Source organism: Acanthopagrus latus, chromosome 19 (genome assembly GCF_904848185.1).
Source record: "Acanthopagrus latus isolate v.2019 chromosome 19, fAcaLat1.1, whole genome shotgun sequence".
NCBI lineage: Eukaryota > Metazoa > Chordata > Actinopteri > Spariformes > Sparidae > Acanthopagrus > Acanthopagrus latus.
Window position 1 is genome coordinate 16,121,732 of NC_051057.1, and position 15,546 is coordinate 16,137,277.

At 43.5% G+C, this 15,546-nt stretch overlaps 1 long non-coding RNA gene across 2 annotated transcripts; it reads left to right on the forward strand.

The window, feature by feature from the left end:
- Window positions 1-4,423: 4,423 nt before the first annotated feature.
- On the forward strand, window positions 4,424-14,976 carry LOC119008978. 2 transcript variants are annotated; one of them, XR_005071597.1, is made up of 4 exons: window positions 4,424-4,461; window positions 5,228-5,340; window positions 6,439-6,556; window positions 14,920-14,976. It is a non-coding gene; the product is annotated as an uncharacterized LOC119008978 (long non-coding RNA). The 2 variants fall into 2 exon arrangements; XR_005071596.1 differs by lacking the exon at window positions 14,920-14,976 and having other exon boundaries at window positions 6,439-6,650.
- The last annotated feature ends 570 nt before the right edge of the window (window positions 14,977-15,546 follow it).

The window sequence follows — 15,546 nt, forward strand, 5'->3', positions numbered from 1 at the left end:
CTGGTCTCATAACTGACTCGTCCAGCATGTAAAATAATCAAACCTTGGACTGAAACTGCCTCCAGCATTTGGTTAAACCAAGCCTGACTAGAATGACTCATCATAATCGTTTATTGATTGGGGGCAGTTATATTTCTAATTTAAAACTTCAATGCACATTTAGAAACAATCTCGCCGCCATCAATGAATTGCGGCTAATTTCCAATTTAGCTCCGAGCGAAGCTTTCATAAGGGAGGAAATTGGTTTGCAGTGAATTCAACCAGCCCCAAGTGACTGTATTTTCATTTGCGTGCAGGAGAGAGAAGCAGAAGACCTCCGACTGCATGCAGCTCAACAGAGAGGCATCATCATTCAACTTAATTCTCATTCTTTCATTTTGATCAAATGAGGAGATTAGTAGTATGATATTTTGTTCTGCAGGCCTCCCGTAGATGTCTTAAATTCTTGTTACAGCTGTCATGTTCGAAGTGTTGTTTGCTGTGGAGGACAATCTGCTGTGATAGGCACTCAGAGTGAACATCAGGATTCTTTGCAGCAGGGAGATGGAATCACAATGATGAATATTACCTCAGTAGGATTTGCGGTCGAGCATTAAACTTTTATTTTTCATTCAGAACTTGGATTAAAAATGCATGTTTCCTTACTTCAGTCCATATGATGTCTGCCCTGTCTGCATGCATGGTGAATAATGCTGCCACAAAACTATATGTGATGTATTCCTGCATGAATAGTGTATGTTTTTGTAGAGTATGTGTTGGCAACCAAACATTGCACCCTGATGTGACTGTCACTCCAGAACCAGGGACATTCGTCTGCTGCTGTAACGGCCTCTGCTCTCCTGCGAATGCCCTCCACCAGGTTTCTACACCCGGCTGCAGGTATTTTTCTCCTAATCAGACACGAGACCATTACTCGACCCTTGACAGCTGATATCCGAAAGGTGTTGGATGGGGTCGAGGTATGGGCACAAACCAGCTGAGCTCTTCTCAACAGACCATTTTCTATGGACTTAGCAGTAGTTCCAAACCTGGGGAAGACACTTGCACCACTCCAGGCCTCAAAACTCCTTAAAATTAAATTAAATAATGAACCCTTTGGGAGTCACGAGTCAGCCCAGTCACCACAATAAAAGACAACTCTAACCCTAACCACTGTTATCTGTTTCTACAAAAAAAATGTCATATCACGTTCACCCAACATGTTTATGACCTGACTTTCATATCGAGAGGTGGAGGGGACGGTGGTGGAGTTACAGGTGAGGAGGCTGCCAGTCCAGAGACTGTGTGTCAACATTGTGAGGGTGAAGCCACCGGATGTTTTTTGACCAGGGGCCACGTTGTTTCAACAACTGTAAGAGAGACTACAATGGAGATTTTTTTTAAGGAGACACTAGGCCAATTTCCAGAAGTGTATGTGGTGATAAATAAACAGATATCCTTGATTAGCCTGACTATTGCGACCTGTAGTCTCCCCAGTAAACATACCGCCCTGTTCGGCTCAGAGAGAAATTGAGTCATCGACGTTCAAGTCGTCCACACTGCATAGCCCAGAGACAAAGCTGTGGTCTCTGAACTCAAACCTTCCACCATACACAACAATCGATAAATCATATGAGCATAGACCTTCTTGTTGATTCAGGGCAGAAAGCGCAAAATGAATCAACATACTTTTTGGTGCATGAAATACATCCAATAATTCTTAAATATCCTTCAGGCCCATATGGTTTTTAAATGCTCTGTCCACTGATGTTTGTACCCTGTAAGTGTTGACAAAAGTGCCATATTATTATATGCACACAATCCAGGGCACAATGGGAACACCTGACATTAGCATAATCGAATGAAAGGGCCCTGCAGTCAGAGTGCACGTTTTCTGCAGTCCCGAGGGAAGAGGCTGTAATGAGAAGCAGGGAGAGCAGGTAATGGACTGACGAGGACCGAGTCGCTTCATATTCACGCTTCATTCACTGCAAAACAGCAACAGGAGGACTAAAGCCAGACAAGTGACGAAAAGACACAGGAAACAGAGCAGGTCTCTCCACCACGACTAAAATTCCCTTCATATAAGTGGGAAAAATCCTTTAGCGGATCACCCAAGGGGTCCTTATATAACTACTATGTCATCTAAGTGTCACGATAAAGTGATCCACCGCCCCTCTGTCTCCGAGCGCTCATACATCGCCACACATCTTTGGTGTTTACCAGCACATCCACTCGCTGGGCGCTGGCTGTCTTTTTTAACATCTGTCTGGAAGCCCGTAAAGGTTTAATGTTCCTCCACGTCCGTTACTCTGTTTCAAGGCTTACCTCGCCTCCCGCGGACAGCGACTTGGAAACTAATTAGGGATCTCTCAGGAATAAAATGAAGGTTGGGAGAAATGGAACATGTTCCCCTAAAGGTAATTGGACTGAGACAGTGATGGCTTGCTAATAAACTGCTGCACTGAGGCAGTAAAAGAAAATGAAAAAAAAAAACTGGCGTCTCTGCCTTCCTAATACTTCATAGATGTTGAGTCCATATTTTAGAATTATTCAGAGATCCATCTTCTTCATTCATTACTAGAGAGAGATATAGTGGATGTAAACAGCCTCCTATGTGACGCTGCGGGTGTTAAAGGGGGAACTCGTGTATTTTTTTAACCTGGACCCTTGGAATGAGTGGCTGATTCTTTAAAAACAAAAAACATTTAGCAGCACTTTCTTCCTTCGCTCTCAGCTCTTCGCCTTTTTCCCTTCTCTCCCCTGTGCCCTCCATTTCGCCCGAGGGTTATGAGAGACTTTAGCTGCCCTGTTTTTTCTAGTCGTTCATCTGCACGTTTTGAGCGCTCGTCGAATGCTGCGAGAATTCCCCCTGTTGCTGCAAATGGCAGGGTCGATCGTGGGTCAAAATCAAGTCGTAGCTCAGGTTTTAACCAACACGTTTTTGGCATTTAACAGCTCTTCCTGACGGTCCTTCCTGCTCCGTGATCCTACCGCTCTGACGCCTGGAGAGCTGCCTCGCCGCATCATCGCGAGCGCCCACAGCACAGCAGGTAATTCGCAGCTAACACCATTTGGCATTTTCCCTTTTATTTTCAGCCGTTTGTTTATGACAAAAGGAGCAGGAGGCCTCTGGGTAGCAGATACGTGCCCACACTCACGCAACGGGTCATTTATTTCTCGACGGCACATAACCTCTGCGGCACAACAGCGACGAACGGCTTCAGTGACAGAGGCGCGGTTTTCATAAAAGCCTGAGTAAAAGTGTTATTTTTCCCTCCCTCTTAAGCTATTTATCGGATCTGTAAGACCCTCTCAACCGCAGCTCCAAAAACAGCACGAATGGGGGAAAATTATTTGTCAACTTTAGAGCTCCCCAAAGAGAAGTCAGCCCTTTCGTCGGTGCTTAAATCAATTCTCCTCCATTACCGTTCCTCAAGGGGTTGAGGAGGTAAATTAATTATTCTACAGAGAGGTTCAGGAGAGGTGGCAGGTTGAAGGTGGTGGAGCAGAACACCTTGCGGCAGTATTTTATGATATGAGTCAGTAATGTGGCTTCCTAGATAACTTCAGAAAAGGACTCATTCTATTTATGGATGCAAATGAGTCAAATGTCAATTCTTTCCATGTTTGTTATGGTTTTTTTTTATCCTCCTTAGTGAGTCATGATTTATATTCAGATGAAAAGGTCTTCTTTTTTTTTCTTTCCTTCAAAAATATTATTTTAAGTAACAAGCTGTTTGTTTCTCAAAAACATTTTATTATTTCTCAAGGACTTCAAAACTTAGACAGCACCCAAGACCTCTGCTAACCTTTAAGATTCATTACTATCTTAATACATATTTGTGGCGGTACTGGCAGCAAAATGCTTGCAAAGTACTTGGATAAACAAATGCTTCTTCAGAGGATAACCAAACTGAAAATATTCTTTTACAAGCTCTCAAGTCCCCGGTGAAATCAAATGTTTAAAGCTGGGGGTGTACAGGGGCTTGGGTTTCAGGGGGTTCAGTCAAGATAAACAAGACACAAAGAAGACCTGCAGGCGCCCGGCTATTTGCAAGTCAAGCAACACTTACACAAATAGGACGGCCTTGGCGCAGGTAGCCTGGATGACTGGTGACTGTTGTGGCCACTCAACTGGGCTGGAGGATAAACACAATTTCCCTCAACTAGAATGAAATGGGGCAGCAAAGAAATCACAATAGGGGCCTTAAACAGACCAGAGTTTTTTGGCTGGCAGTCTATCAGGATGAGGTCTGGGACAGATTCAGAATGAGAGAAAGTCCAACCTGGGCACCATTCAGCAACTCTCTCATAAACCTTCACAAAAAGGGTGTCGTCACACCCTGATTGGCTGGGAGGGTGATGCTCCAAGCTCCTGCCACTCGTTAATTAGGAGACAATCTCTCAATCTGCACACAGGTGATCTGAATCCACAGCAGTCAGTCCAGAGGGATTTGAAATTCAAAACAGAAAAAGACAGTAAGTCTAACACAAGGGCACTGCTTCATACTTATATTCACTGGATGATTTAAATTCAGGTTAAATGTTCTATTTTATATTGTGAGAACAGCTAATGCCAATGAGCTGGTCAGGTTTAGGCACGAAGTCTCCTTAAACATATCCAGTGGTGGGGTGCTGTTTAGCTCAGTTGGTACAGCAGGTGTCCCACGTACAGGCCCTGTCCTCAATGCAGCGGCCCTGGGTTTGCTGCGCGTCACCCCGTCTCTCTCGCATCCTGCTTCTGGTCAAATCTTCATCTGATCTATCAAAAAAGGCCAAAAAATTACTTTAAAAAAAAAGAAAAACGTGTAATGTGAACATGACAGGAACGTACGTAGCTTATTACATATAAAAAAGTGATGTTATTGGTGGTTTGCAGAAAAATTGACTGGCATCATTTTATCCTGGTGACTTGCACTGTGCTGACAGTTGTTTATGTTAGTGTTTGTATTGCTGATGAATCACTTGGAGATCGTGTCAGTGGATGAAGTTTTATTCAGAATTGATGGCAGGAACAGGCAAACATGACGGACGACTCTATCGAGACTGAGCTAATGACTGAACTAACGACGGGATGTGGTGGAGGTGAAGAGAGGTGTAGAGGCTCTGAAAGAAATGTCAGTTTATTTTTCTTATTGTGGTATTTTTTTTTGACACACTTTCTTATTTTGATTCTATGCTGAGCCCCTGAAACAAAGTTTGCGTTCAGTTGTTGCACCCTGAATGACAATAAAGTCTGTCTAAGTCTAAGCGCAGGTGAGGAGGTCGATGTGAAGAAACAAAGGAGCAGGTAAGGAGCTGATGGGCCGAGGGGAATGCTGGGAACCGGGCCGGGCTAACGAGGCTGATTCGGATCAGGTGTGACATCACAAAACCCCAGAAAACACATGAAACGCAGGTGACCAATGAAGCAGTGAAATGAAGCAGAAATGATGCGATCCTTAGGCTGAGAGGATTCAGGACGATCCTTTTGTCGACATTATTGAGGTTAATGACAGTAGCACTGAACTCACAGGCTGACACCTCTCTCCTCTTTAATCCTCTGAATGCTCAGTGTCTGTTCAGCTGACTTTCAGGAGAATCAGTGACCGGGAGATGAGCCAGAGCTGCACATCAGCTCAAGAAATAAATGAAGAGGGCAGTCAAACAGATTGGTTTGGTTACTTCAAACTGTTTTGTTTTGGTTAGAGGTTAAGAAGGTTACTAATCCTGTCTTTGACTCTGGGCCTTTGAATTACCTTCAGTCAACGCTGTCAGATGAATATGAACCTGACCTGTTGTTTTATCACTACAAAGTGCAGCAGTGCAGAAACCACTGTTGGCTCCTGCCTGTCTATCATCAATCATAATACGAAGGGAAGATGATGACACAGTTTTGCCACTAGACCAGATGATTTCTTCATGGTCAAACGCTTTGGTGAACGCAGTCGGTCGAGGTCGAAAGGTCTTGTTGCTGCAGAACACTCCAACGAGTAACTCGATGTTTAATTAGCGGGAGCTGTAAGCAGATGTAACGAAGGAGATAAATGAGAATCTCACAGTAGGGAAGGTGGACCGTTTTTTGTTTTTTTTTATGTCAAGGCGACAAGGATTTCTGCCTTCAGAGCGCCTGTTTCCTCTCTAGTGTTTTACAACATGCACAGCGTGATGAAAGCCGAGATCATCTGGCCAAGGAAAACGCTGCAGTCGTGCCCACAGATATGTGTCTGCTGAGGCCCAGACTTCAAAAGTAGCAGGCACATTAAGGGTCCACTGTGATGTCGGCTTAGGCCTTTTTCTCAAGGCGAGGACGCGTGACAAATAAACATGTTTTTTTCATAGTGACCTTACAACACGAGCTCACTGGTTTAACCCCTGAAGCCAGATACATACTCAAGATGGGGGCATGAATACAGAGAACCACAGCCTTCTTCTCTCTGCTGTGTTTTTTTGAACTCTATGGTTATTTCACTTCAGACTAAACGTCAGAGTCATCACCTGGAACCAGTCAGCGTCTGGTGAGGAACCACTGCCAGCTATGGACGGGGTTGACGTTCGGCGACCAGTGAGAGAAGCAGCTGTTCGTTTGAAAGAGGTTGGAACAGAAACTGCTATAACATCAGTTATATCTGAACTGGGGAGCAGATTTCATTGACTAAAGAGCAAAGAACTGCATGGAAGGCTTTTCTAAACAGTAAACACATTTAAGCTCTTTCACCAACTTGCCAGTGTGATTGGTTGAAGTTAGCTCGTGACAGACAAGATAAGATGCCAAGTAATTGTTTAAATTGCCTCCCTTTTTCTTAAAAGTGTCTAGCGGCACATTTCCAGATGGTTTAAGAAACCCTCTGGTGTGTCAGGTTACAATTCATCCTCCTCAATCCATAAATACCTGACGTGGATCTTAACGCTGACCTTGGAGATACTGTTCATGCATTCTGTGTGTATACAGGTATTTTTGCATATAGAGTTGTATTCAATTGCTGTGTTCAGCAGTAAGTAGGACATTTTAGCATGCTATTATTGTAAGTATAATATTTGAAAAGGGGGGACCGGAGGGTGTGCTCCAACTATCGGGGGATCACACTCCTCAGCCTCCCTGGGAAAGTCTATTCCAGGGTACTGGAGAGGAGAATTCGGCCGATAGTCGAACCTCAGATCCAGGAGGAACAATGCGGTTTTCGTCCGGGCCGCGGAACACTGGACCAGCTCCATATCCTCCGCAGGGTGCTCGAGGGTTCATGGGAGTTTGCCCAACCAGTCCACATGTGTTTTGTGGACTTGGAGAAAGCATTCGATCGTGTCCCTCGTGGCATTCTGTGGGAGGTGCTCCGGGAGTACAGGGTCGGAGGCCCCCTGTTAAGGGCCGTACGGTCCCTGTACGAGCAGAGCAGGAGCTTGGTTCGCATTGCCGGCAGTAAGTCAGACCTGTTCCCAGTACATGTTGGACTTCGGCAGGGCTGCCCTTTGTCACCGGTTCTGTTCATTACTTTCATGGACAGAATTTCTAGGCGCAGCCACGGGCCGGAAGGGATCTGGTTTGGGAGCCACAGGATTTCATCTCTGCTTTTCGCGGATGATGTGGTCTTGTTGGCTCCTTCGAGCCGGGACCTCCAGCATGTCCTGGGGCGGTTTGCAGCCGAGTATGAAGCGGCTGGGATGAGAATCAGCACCTCCAAATCTGAGGCCATGGTTCTCGACCGGAAAAAGGTGGCTTGTCCCCTCCAGGTTGGGGGAGAGCTACTGCCTCAGGTGGAGGAGTTTAAGTATCTTGGGGTCTTGTTCACGAGTGAGGGAAGGATGGAGCGTGAGGTTGACAGGCGGATCAGTGCGGCGGCCGCAGTAATGTGGTCGTTATACCGGTCTGTTGTGGTGAAGAGAGAGCTGAGTCGAAAGGCGAAGCTCTCGATTTACCAGTCAATCTACGTTCCTACCTTCACCTATGGTCATGAACTTTGGGTCATGACCGAAAGAATAAGATCCCGGATACAAGCGGCTGAAATGAGTTTCCTCCGCAGGGTGACGGGGCGCTCCCTTAGAGATAGGGTGAGGAGCTCTGTCACCCGGGAGGAGCTCGGAGTAGAGCCGCTGCTCCTCTACATCGAGAGGAGCCAGTTGAGGTGGCTCGGGCATCTGTTTCGGATGCCCCCGGGACGCCTTCCACGGGAGGTGTTCCTGGCATGTCCCACTGGGAGGAGACCCCGGGGAAGACCCAGGACAGCTGGCCTGGGAACGCCTTGGGATCCTCCCAGAAGAGCTGGAGGAAGTGTCCGGGGTGAGGGAAGTCTGGGTGTCCCTGCTCAGACAGCTGCCCCTGCGACCCGGTAACGGATAAAGCGGTAGAAGATGGATGGATGGATGGATGGATGGATAATATTTGAGACAACCCGTGCAGTTTTACATCTGAAAAAAAGCAAATTGCGCGCAAGTGTATGTAATTCTAATTTTTCATTAGTATGTGAAATAAGCCAACATGTGAAAATGTCCATTTCACATCTTTGACCTTTAGTTAATCTGAAAGTGGCTATTTACGCGTGAAAATGCATAAAAATGTGTAATTTGCATGTGAAAAAGCAAAATTCCATGCGATTTCGCATGCCATGTTTTGCTTCCTTGTGGAAATTATTACCTACTATTTAACTGTGAAAATGTCCAATTCACATGTGCAAATACGTAGGCAATCAAATGTTAAAATACGCTCTTATACTCTCTTTTACTTTACATGAGGGGTGATATTTTTGACATTGTGAGCATGTTAGCATTTAGTTCTAATTACCAAGGCATGTTCTCTGTAGTTCAACACAGAGTACGCTCCTATTGAAACAGGTAGTTTTTCCATTACTCGTGCTTGGCTCTGTGCCTTTGGTCTCATGCAAACAACCTGAGCAGCAACATTCGCCTATTTTACTTTGACGTAACACAGATTTGAGCCTACATTCACATTCACTTAAGCTTAAAATAAATAGATCTATATTGAGATTTCTTTCATCCGTCTCGTACAAATGAATCTGTCTGTAGTGATGCACCATCGTTTCTGTCAGCAGTCGTCTTAATGATGAGCCAAATCTCCCTGTAATGAATTCAGCACACCTGGGAAAATGTCTGAGGAGCTGTCAGAGCAAATGTGATATGATGATATGATGTCAGATTTGTTTTACGTACTTGTTAAGACTGAGCATACACTGTTTCAAAATCCTGAAACACCTGGAGAGCCGCAAGTGTTACACTGTTCAAATTACTGTACCCACTCTCTGATTTTACTGCTCTTGGTTCAGTGTGAGCCATAAAAAAAGAAGAGGAGAATAATCTAATTTAATGAGTTTCTTTCCACTATATTGCACCCCAATGGTTTTATACCCCCCAGGAGAAATCTAATTAATATTATCAAATCTGCTTATGTGTGTATTGTCCTAAAACTTGATCGACAGCAATGGTTGAATCGTTGTAAACCTAAAGAGACTTACCATTGTGAAAAATCATTTTAGTGGCATTTTTTCACTGTTCAGCTATGAACTTTAAAATCCAGGGTGAGAGAGGAAAAAACAGCTCAATAAAAGTGACATTTATCATTTACACCGACAAACTGTCAATTTACAAAAAAAAAGCCTTTTCATAAGTCTCAGTTAAGATATCCCACACGAGCAGACAATAAACGACATTAGACTTGATCATTCATTTGATGAGGTCCCATGTTCCCACTGAATACAAAATGAAAACGTCAATCAGAACGAGGCAAAGAGAGACAAAATGAAAAAACATTAACATAATAACAGGGAAGTTAATTTGCTGTGGGTACATTTCAATGAAGTTGAGATTGTGTTGTAGACGTGATGAAAGTCCACACTTTCCCTCACACAGGCTGATCTATGAGGCAATACTTTTGATTATGAAACTCACAGAATTCCCATCAGTGTTAGCTGTACTTTGTTCAACACACCCTCATACCAAACGACTGAATAGGTCGATTGTCAGCAACTCCCAAAACAAAATATATCATATGTTTCACGACTGACACTAGCGACGGGTGTACCAGACCTTCCTCGCACCATTAGTTTGGTTAGGTTTTAGGCGGTACTTGGTTAGGTTTAGGGAAACATAGTGGTTTGACTTGAGGTACAAGGTAGTCCTCGAGTACTGCTATCTCTGTTAGATAATGGAGAGATGGGGATGAGTTCAGGAGTCTCACAGCTGGGGGATGAAGCTGCTTCATAGTCTGTTGGCATGGCAACAGGGAAAACAGACCTGACTCGACTTCAGGTCAAGCTAGCTCTTAGCTTTGGCTTCGCGTTTTTAACACACAGATGTAAGTGTGGTATCGACCTGCTCATCCAACCCTGGACACGAATGTGAAAAGCTTACTTCAAGTCATGGCGTACTGTTCCTTTTACCTGAAGAGAAAAGTCACAGTGGTTCTATCTTATTGAAATTATTGCTCCACGGAAATTAATTAACTTACTTGCAACTCAAGCAAAGTTGACTCGCCTGAGCGAAGTTTACCCTTTTCCATTTTTAGTCTGTTATTTACCTCAGGTTTTATCAGCACAGAAATATCCCCGGTCGCACATAAATTCCAATGATTGACATTGCAAACCCGTAATCAGGATGTCTTTGATCTTCTGTCGTCTTTGTGAGTTTTATCTGTGACTTGTCTCCGTTTGATGAGCTATATCAGGCATCTCTTGACTGTGAGGGGTTGAAATTTGTCCCACATCACTTCAAGGCAGTGAGTCATGTCAAAATGATCTACCTTCTCCTTCAGTCTTTATCTATGCATCCTCTCTTTGTTATTATAATTGCTCTCGCTGACTTCTCTTTCAATCTAGCCGAAACATGAAGGCAGGCCTATCTGGTACAATTTACATCAAGTGGAAACATCATGCTGCCATGTTAAGATTGCATCTTTGAAAGCAGAGGATGGGAGTTGCAACATATACGCAACTAGGTACCAAAGACCTTCATGTTTATGTAAATACAAACTGGAGTTAGAGACCTCCGTCAATCAAGTAACGACTGTCAAGTAAATTCAATTTCAAACCACATCAGATAAAACTTTTGATTGTTTTAAATATCAATATTGAATTTAAGTGACCCATTCTTACATATTGCACCTTTAACCATAATTTAAACTCACCAGATTTAGGGTCCACGTCACATCGTACTCACTCAGAGATACCAGTCAACTATACACAGCTCTTTTTTGTAATCAAGATCTATGCATTAGTTACCTAAAAATGAATTGAAAAAGCGCCCTGTCAATCCCGGATGCATCTTTAAATCAGGATCAGCACCAGAACTTTATATTTCTATTCCTCCATCCAAGTTTCGTGGCAATCCATTGATGAGTTTTTTGTGTAATCCTGCTGACAAACCAAGCAACAAACAAACGGACATAGTGGGATGTTATTATAATTTAGTGATTTTATAGTATAACAGTATTAGCATAAGTACTTTTACTATTGAAACATCAATACTTACACACTTTAACTTGTGTGTTTCTGTTTGAGCAGATCACTGCACACATATCTCACTGTGTCTACAGCTCCTAAAATCAGATACATGTGATCCGTGGTGTTTCGGGAAAAGTTTAATTTTGGCCCGGCTTCACACATACAGTGGAGGAAGAGTGTGAGCTGTGAGGGGGAGAACCATCTAAAATATTATCTGCCTAAAAAAAAAAAAACACCCAATTTACTGAGCCTGAAATCTAATCTAACTCTAATTAAGTTGGTCTGTGATCACACAGCAAAGTCCCTGGCTCACTTTCTTCAGAGCGAGAAGTCGAGTTTGATGAAACAAGTTTAGAATGATTGTTCGTCCTGGGTCTGCAGTTTGGTCATTAGCTGTCTCAGTTGACTCTGGTTTACCTTGTGTGTCTGAGGGAGCCTGTTTCGCAGATTTACTGGATGGTTTGCTGGATTTAAAGGATGAGATATCAAAACTTTCTGGGCAATTAAGTCCAACGATGGCTTCTCACCTAGTGTGCACAACAAGAACATTTAAGGCTTCCCACTCACCTCGTGTTCTTCTGTTTTACACAGACATAAAGTGACATTCTTCAGCTGCTGACACACACACGTGTATTGTGGTCAGTGGTTCAGCAGCTCAGCGTTTCAACTTTAGGCTTCATCAAATTTCGGTTTTCAAATCTACGGTTGGGTTTCGGCATAAAATCAAATTCTTTAGGGTTAAGAAACGACCATGTTTTGACTTAAAAACACCTGGTTTTGTTGCCAACAATGTGACTAGGAAATGTTTTGTGTCTACAAACATGGCCGACAGTAGGTTCTGTTGGTTGAAACCGGAAGTGAGTGGTGGTCTTGAGCAGGTCTTGGACAGTGGTCTCTCGTTTGGCATCCAACTTTACTAGCTAAAATTGTCACCAATTTTAAATCACATTTCCATTGACATCAGAACTTGGTCTTGAAACAGTCTTAAACATGTGGCTTGTTATCTTGCTTGGAAGGCATCACGGTCACTAATTTCCATCCAGATAAGATTACCTAGTTTTGACTGTTGAGATGGTCTTGCAGAGGTTTTGAACTTTGGTCTCTGCAAACGTGGTCTCAGAACAGGTCTTGAGTAGTGTGTACAGAAGATACCGTCAGCAGTCATCTGTATTTGGTGAATGTTCACTGTCTTGTGGTTGATTTAGAATTAGCCCGTAATCTGTTTTGAAACGAACAGCTCCCATCAAAGCTTGCGGGATTATATGATGAATTGAGTGATAATCATCAAAGTGTCCTCTTCAGACGACGATTGAGACAAAACAGCTTGTAATTAACCTCTGTCAGACCCCTCCTGATGTCCCCTGGGAAGATAAGGTCTATTGATGGGACCTCAGCCGTCAAGTGGTGGATCTGTTTAAAACCTCTCCCCTCCTTTGGCGAAGCTGGCAGCCGTTTGATTTTCCTCTCTGCTGTGTGAGGGAAAGGGCAATTGGTCCAGTACACCTAGGCTGTCAGCCTCAATCACTTCCAAATGAGCTGACATGGCATGACTGACACTGAGTGAGTGTGATCCCATTGGACCAAAAGGCCGGGCAGAATCGAGATGGTGTCATTAAAACAGGGGGAAGAGAAAGCCAGCGCACAGTTTATTGATCTGATATAAACCATCGCCGCTGTTTCTGCTGCGGAACAATTGCTTTTACTTTGCAGAGGGATTTGCCCCCATAGATTCCGGATGGTTGTCCCAGGTAGTGTCCAGGAAGAGGTAACCAATTACCCATCGGTGAGCTGCTTCTCCCACGGCACATTCCACAGGGATCACATGGTTCAGAAGGAAAAGGTGAACAGTAAACAGGATTTTTGCTGCCCACAACCTCTGGGGATGCAGAGATAAACGCACAATACCTCACAGTGCAGAGAAAAAAAATTGCAATTTTCAATATTACTTCAATTCAGCCCTGGGAGACTGTGCAACCCCGTCAACATCTGATGAGTTTCTCGTCACAAAAAAATAAAAAGAATAATCAGTGACTGATTGAGATAATTGTCTGGCGAATCCATTTACAATTGGACCAGTGCTGAGCAAATCAGCCAGGCTTTAAATAATTCAGATTGTTGTATATTTGAATAATTAAACTTCCTTCCTACTGAAAACTGATGATGTGATTGTACGAACTGAGGAGGTGCAGCGCTCTGAGAATAAACCTGAACATGTACAAACAAATACAGGTTAGATGAGGGAATGTTGTGTGTAGTTTTCAGACTAAACACACACGGTGTTTTTTAAAAAAAAAATATATTTTGACCACACAAATCAACATGTATTAGTTCTACCTATTAAAGCTGTTGAAAAATAATGAGGACTGTTTACAGCCCACCAACATGATTTTGGCAAGAAGTTCATAATAACATAACGACTAATTTCCCTGATATTCAAACAGGAGTTTAAAATTGGACCAGTCGACTGGTCTAAAAGTTAGAAAACGTCCAGTCAGTCAAAATTTAGCACATCTAGTGCAACCTCTTGTGGCCATAGTAATTATTACAGCAGCAAAGGAGGTAGTCAGGTGAAGCAGTACTAAGTTATTTGACCTACACAGTTGTAACCTCAGTACAATTGTCATTGAATTTATCAAAGTATCACATTTAATTGAAGCCAAAGCACAATGACTTCCTAACCAACTAACCATCTGGTTTTCTTGCCTTATCCAAACCAACTTCAGCCATATGATGAAGGTGTGGTTTGCTTTTCAAGGGTATGCTGTTAGGACTGTGATGCATGTCACCCACAACTCACCAATCCAGTTGTTGAGGATGTGCTGCAGGTACTAATCGCATATAACTAACTACGACTACTACTACGTGTATGACTACTAACTACATGTAACAAAGGATAAACAGATGACACTAAACGGCCGTAACACGATGGTTCTCATTACGCCTGCTCAAGAATCAGAACTTTAAATTTGGTATTGACATTACAAGACTGTTATAACATGACTGACACTTTAGCTGCAGGCTGGGTGGAACACTGGGTCGGCGACACATTACCAGGAGGGGGGAAACATGTAAATGCTGTTTGGCTGCCTCTCTAAATTTGAAATTGAGTTTACGTAAATGCCCCGGGGGACTCAATATATGCTACGCCTGGGTTAGTGTACATAGCAGCCATTAACCCACCACTTACGGCAGCGGTTGTAGGTGGACATGAGAAATAAAAACAATTCCTCCTCTGCACGGAAGCCGCCAATAGCCCTGAGTGGTGCTGATTGCGTGGGGCAGACGGTACTGCTGCTTTCAGGGTTCGTCCACTGAATTAAAGACCAAAGTGAGTTATCAGCCTTTATTTGTGGTTGAACGTCTCCTGGTACATTTGGTTCTATCTTAATATTCTCAGTAGAGAAGCTGTGAGACAAAATGCATTTAACTGCGGACTAAAACTGAGCAGTAACTCATGTGCAGATCAAGGACAGATTGTGACTCGCCTGTGATTGATGATGTCATTTAACAGGAAGTGATAAATGCCGCAGCACTCAGAGCGGAGGAGCCAGCAGAAGAAACCTCCAGCTGTAACACAGCTAAAGTAACTTTTTGGAGTCCGTCAGGGTTCTGCCTGTTTTTTTTTTGCACCTTTCCGTCCTGTCTTCTTCATCTGCCCGTCACCTGTCAGCACTGCATCACATCCGACCAGCGTTTGACCTTGACTCATCCAGGAACCACCTGTGCACCTTCTTCTCGTCCAGGTGCACAATAACCCTTATTGTTTACCCTGACTCTGCCAATCTCTGTCTGCGCCCCATTATTTATTGAGCACTCCCAGCTACAATACTTCAGCTTTTTCCTTGCCTGTTTCTGTCTCCTGTCTGCCTTTTCAGACACTTTATCGACTTCCTTGGGCTCCTTTAGGACTTCTGGTCCGTCTAACTCGGGGCAAATCAAAGTAATCAAGCCGGAATAAACAGAGAACAATAACAACCTTATATCTGACTTAACAGACTACAACTTATTACCTTGAGAGGCAATCCACTTGTTGCATGTACACACGTTGAAATGTGTCAATTATAAACTTAGAACTGTTTCATTGAATTACGACAAAGTATTTACAGGTGTTTGAGCGGAGAGACCTGTATATGTGGAA